A 5,848-nucleotide genomic window follows, 5' to 3' on the forward strand; every position below is an offset into this window, starting at 1 on the left:
GGTAAAGATTTTTTCTTTCTGTATCAGTTTGGGACTTTCTGTATTTCCCAATTTATCTAATAGGAAGATGTGTTTCCTTTCTAATCCTATATAATAAAAGGCTAATATGTAGATCGATCGAACGGCAGAATGACTGGTCGCTATGACGCACACTGACCACCAGGGGGCAGGTGCTCAATGCAGGAGCAGCCACCTGGTGGTCAGTGTGCTCCCACAGGGGGAGTGCAGCTCAGCCATAAGCCGGGCTCACGGCTGGTGAGCGCAGTGGTGGTGGCGGGAGCCTCTCCCACCTCCGCAGCAGCGCTAAGGATGTCCAACTGCCGGCTTAAATGGGGAGCAGGCCTAAGCCATCAGTCGGACATCCCCTGAGGGCTCCTGGACTGCAAGAGGGTGGAGGCTGGGCTGAGGAATACCCCCCACCCCCAGTGCACAAATTTCATGCACTGGGCCTCTAGTCTATAATAATAAAAGCACAATATGCTAATTAGACTGGATGTCCTTCCAGACATCCTTCCGGATGAAGCTGGGGCCACAAGGGAAGCCCGGGTCCCGGGTGCCAGAGGGAAGCTGGTGCCAGCAGCCAGGGGAAGGAAGACCTACTCTTGTATAAATTTTGTACATCAAGCCTCTAGTCTCTCTCTCTCTATAAAAGCCTGACCTACCGAACAACTGGTTGACAGATTGCTATGATGTGCACTGACCACCAGGGGGCAGACATTCAATGCAGAAGCTTGCCCCTGGTGGTCAGTGCGCTCCCAAAGCCAACCTCCTGCAGTCCCTCTCCCGGGCCCTCCCCCTGGCCAGCCAGCCCCAATGACCCCAATCAGAACCTCCCACAGCCCCTCCCCCCGCCCAACCTCCCTCAGCCCTCATTGGCCCCAATTGCCGACCAGGTGGAGGGACCCCACCCATGCATGAATTTGTGCACCGGACCTCTAGTAAGCTTATAATGTTCTTAGTTTAAAAAAAGAAGAAAAGAGTAATGTCAAAGGTAAGTTCCCTTCTCCACCAACTCTAAAACCAACCATTCTTCCCAATTCTTGTGTGCATTTTATTCCTCCGACTCCTGTCCTGACACACATTTCCTAGGAAGCCAATCCCCATGGGAACTGGGTGTGATGGTTCTGTATGGGTGACATAGCACATACGCACAGACAACACACACAGCACTGTTCCCGGCAACTCAGTGATTCTCTGTCAGTCTTTTTAAATTGGATTTACTGAGGTAACTTTGGTTAATAACAGTATATTGATTTCAGGTGTACAACATTAGACTTTTATACCTGGTGCTCAATTGTGTGGTCACCACCAAAGGTCCAGGTTCCTCCCCTTACCATTCTCTGCCAGTCTTTATCAAATCATTCTGTGACTCGTAAGTGGATGAATAGAAAATATCACAGTCACTTGACAGTATGAGAAATTTTCCCTTTCTAGTCTTTCCAAACTCTCCCCTCAGGCCGCCCACCACCCATCTTTATTTAATAAAGCTACTCTTTCAATGCCAAGTATTGCAAAATGTGAGCTGTTGGGCACAAGACAAGTGTAACTCATTCAGAACATAGATGAATAAGCACAATTCTCCTAGGGCAGTGATGGCGAACCTATGACACGCGTGCCAGAGGTGGCACGCGAACTCATTTTTTTTTGGTTGATTTTTCTTTGTTAAATGGCATTTAAATATATAAAATAAATATCAAAAATATAAGTCTTTGTTTTACTATGGTTGCAAATATCGAAACATTTCTATATGTGACACGGCACCAGAGTTAAGTGAGGGTTTTTCAAAATGCTGACACGCCGAGCTCAAAAGGTTCGCCATCGCTGGCCTAGTGCCATTAGACTGGCAGAGTTAAGGGACTTGTCTTCATACATGAAGGATAACACGTGATTAAAGACAGAGTTTTGCCTTCATGTTGGACATTCTCAATCCATGGGTGACTTTAGCAGTCTCCTGTATCAACACCCGGATATACGTAAGTGATAGAAGGAGACCTCTGTAGTACTTTCGACAATAAAGAGAACTTATACACACACACACAACATGCATGATAGAAAAAGACCACAGAGTAGCCCAGCCAAGTGATAGGAACCCTGGCTTTGGATTTAATCAGAGCAGATGCAGACCCTGGCTCTGTCCCCCTGGGCAAGTCACTGAGCTCCCTGTGCCTCTGCTGCCTCACCTGTGACATGCCGGCAATGGCCTCCACCGCCCAGGGCTGCTGCAGCGACTGAAGGAGATACGCGTGGGAAGCGCTATGCCTCACACTCGGGGACCCCCCGCAGGTGAGCACCTCCCAGGGAAAGCTACCTTATAGATGAGACGGTGGGTTTGGCCACTGCTCCCTGGACTAGGGCTCTGTCATTCTACAGACCCAGCCATTCCAAGGCCACAGCCGGATAACCAAACGCCTCCTCCCGCCTCTACTCACCCAAGGCCTCCACCTGGAGGCTCCGTCTCTACCTTCGCTTCTCTGAACTCCCAGAGGGGCTGCAGGGGTGGCCGCCCCAGGCCTCGCCTCTGTGTCTGAAGCAACTCGTTACCTGAGGATTGCAACCACAGGTCTCTTTGTTCGCTGGTGGTGATGCGGGGGCTTGGAGAGAACGTTTCTTTTTCCCCTTAAGTTTATCTTTATTGTTGACAGTATTACAGATGTCCCCATTGTTTTTTGTGTGTTTTGTTTTTTCCCCACTGACCCCCTCCACCCCACCCTGGCCCCTCCAGCAAGAATGTTTCTGAAGCTACGGACTTTGATTAAAGGCAGAAATATTCAGACCTGTACCGCAGACATGCAAAGGATTGTAAGAGACCACTATGAACAATTAGATGGCAAAAAAGTGGCCAACCTAGGAAAAAAAAAAAGGAATTCCTAAAAACATACAAGACCGAATCATAGAGAAAAACTGAACAGACCAATTCCTAGTGAGGAGACTGAATAAGTCATCAAAACTCTCCCAACAAACAAACGCCCAGGACCAGATTGCTTCACTGGTGAATTTCATCCAACCTTTAAAAAAATAATATCAATCCTTCTTAAAACCTCCCAAAATATTTTAAAGGAGGGAATATTTGCAAACCCACTTCACCGTCTTACCCTGATATAAAAACCGGATAAGGACACTATGAAAAACAAGAAAATTATAAGCTAATATCCCTAATAAGCCTCAAAAAATATTTGCAAACTAAATTCAACAATTCATGGAACAGGATCAATCTAAATTCCAAATGGGAAAGGGATGGGGTCATGCCCATTCTGAACCCTGGAAAGGGACCCACATTTGGGAAATATTAACTGTGACACAATGCCAGGTTCAGGACCCAGAGATCTCTATCTCCCCATTGCTGCTTCTTCCCATATTCCATCCAGATCCGCTATTGAGTCCGAAACCAGCTCTGAGCTTAGGGTAGCGATTTGTAGGACGACGAGCAACCCCTCAAAATCTGACTCCACGTTCCAAACACCTTGTCCTTTGCGCATCCCATCCCCCCATAACACAATCTCTCTTCATCCAGTTTGAAAGCGTGGTTTCCATTCCCGTCCCAAGAGCTGTGTGAAATAACCATTTCTGCAGAAGCGGCTGTGTATTCACTTTGGCTTCCCGGCTTCTTGATAGAATTGCTCCATTGCCTCCCAACGGTGCGGCTGACTAGCCAGCGTACCCTTCGTGGGACCACGCTGGACAAATAGAGGGTCCCTGAGGGCGAAGGGTGACATTTAGCAAGTCGCTGCTCTGGCCCTGCAACGAGGGAGAATGTTAACTGCCTGCTCCTGGCACGGAAAACCACTACAAGGACCTGCACACCGGGGATGTCAAAGTGCCTTTTTAATCCGACACCTGCCCTGGAAACGCTCGGAATCCACCACTCTCACAATCCAAGGCCTAAGATGACTAAACGCAAGTTCAGACAGGGCGAATGCAGACATGATTGTCAAGATTCACGGAGGGTCAGGCATAATTTGGGAGGGGAAAAAAAGTTCAAAATAGCAAAAAGCCCCATACAGGGACTATATATAGTACATGGTTTCCCCATTTAGAAACTAAACTGAGCGTCAAAGGCATTCGCTGTATTTAGACTAAAAGTCACAGAGGTTATTAAAAGACGTGGGGTTGAGAAGAACCTGTGGCTGTGAGCTCTTTCCAGAGGAGAGATGAAATTTCAAGGAAGGAAAAGGAGGAAAATCTAAATACCGGACATCCCTTCTCGCCTACGTTTTTCTAAAGAACAAAGAATTCACCTCTGACTCGAGTTTTGTGTTCAAGTCGACTTTTTGCTTGACACTCATGTTGACATCCCCGGCTCCCCAGACAGTAAAATTGAGAGGGAAGTTGTAAAAGACAAGCGTGTCCGACCCTGAGACACCAAGATCTAGCCTAAGACACACCCAGACTCTCCAGTAGCCTCAAGTATATCCCAAGTCACCCTTAAAAACACACACACAAAAAGAACAAAGAAAAAAAAATTCAGAGGAGCACTTTCGGTATCTTACAAATTATGGGGAGACATTTTCTCCTCAATACCTTACCTGGCCACAGGAGAAACCTGTGGCTGTTTTCAAGACATCGTCCGAGTCTATTTCAGATGCTAGCACTCAGAACAGAACCAGGGAAAGTATTTTTGAGCGAGGCTTCACTAGGGAGTGAGCAGGGAGACTAACATGAGAATATGACGTGCAGCGGAATAACAAACTAAACCCTGGCTGAGATCAGGTACATATCCTTAGGGGGAAAACGTAAAACAAACCCTGCGCATTAGACCACAAAGGTGAGCTTTCGGTTCAGTAGCTCCTGTTGGGACCAGGGCAAGTTCAGGCCCATGAGGGAGGTGGACGTGGTGTTGAAGGAAACGCTGGCAGAGAGGGGATTAGAACGTGAAACCACTTGGCATCTGTCAGCTAATGACAGCTCCATAAAGACTCGGGGGAGCAGGCAAACAGGCCAGGAGGCCGAGGGACAGGTGCGAGAGGCAGCCTTGTTTCCTGGAGTTTCACGCACAAAATCCCACCGTGAGAGAAAGACGGGACCCACCTGTTCTCCAGAGAAACCTTCCCTTCAGAAGAGGGGGCCCTGACTCCGGACACAGGGACACACCAGGGTGGGGTCCTGGGAGCCAAGCTGCCTACTTCCTCCGGAAAAAAAAAAACACAACACCACACACAGTAAAACGGAGTTGCTACTTGTTTTCGACATTCCTGCGACCACTTTAGAGACACGATCTCTCAGTTTCAGTCCTCAGATTACCAGCTCGAATATCATCCACGCCGGGTGCCCTGGGGCAGAATCATCAGGCAGCCGGCCCGTTCTTGGGTGGCCCCAGCTGTCTCCATCTGAGCTGTTTCCACGATGTGTCTTTCCTGCCCCCCGCCAAATGTGCTGGGTCTGCACGGGACCCCCGCAGTGGTGGTGGGTGGTCGCTGATGCTCTCTGCTCACGTGGTGTTGATGTTACACCTGTCCTAGCCCAGGGTCCCCGCCTGCATGAAGGGTGGAGGGCCCGGCCATCCCGGAGGCAGCCCACCTCCCAAATCCGAGCCCGGGATTTGTAAGGAGAGCCTCAGAGAGGACAGGAGAGGGGCACCGGCTCTCTGGGCTCATTTGAGGCCTGAGTCTGCTCTCTGAAGACGGTCAAGAGCTGGGACTCAAGCCCTGGCTGGTTTGGCTCAGTGGATAGAGCGTCAGCCTGCGGACTGAAGGGTCCCGGGTTCAATTCCGGTCAAGGGCACATGCCTGGGTTGTGGGCACAGTCCCCAGTGGGGGGCGTGCAGGAGGCAGCCAATCAATGATTCTCTCTTATCATTGATATTTCTCTCTCTCTCTCCCTCTCCCTTCCTCTGTGAAATCAATAAAAATAT

This window comes from Myotis daubentonii, chromosome 2, assembly GCF_963259705.1.
Source record: "Myotis daubentonii chromosome 2, mMyoDau2.1, whole genome shotgun sequence".
Classification (NCBI taxonomy): Eukaryota; Metazoa; Chordata; class Mammalia; order Chiroptera; family Vespertilionidae; genus Myotis; species Myotis daubentonii.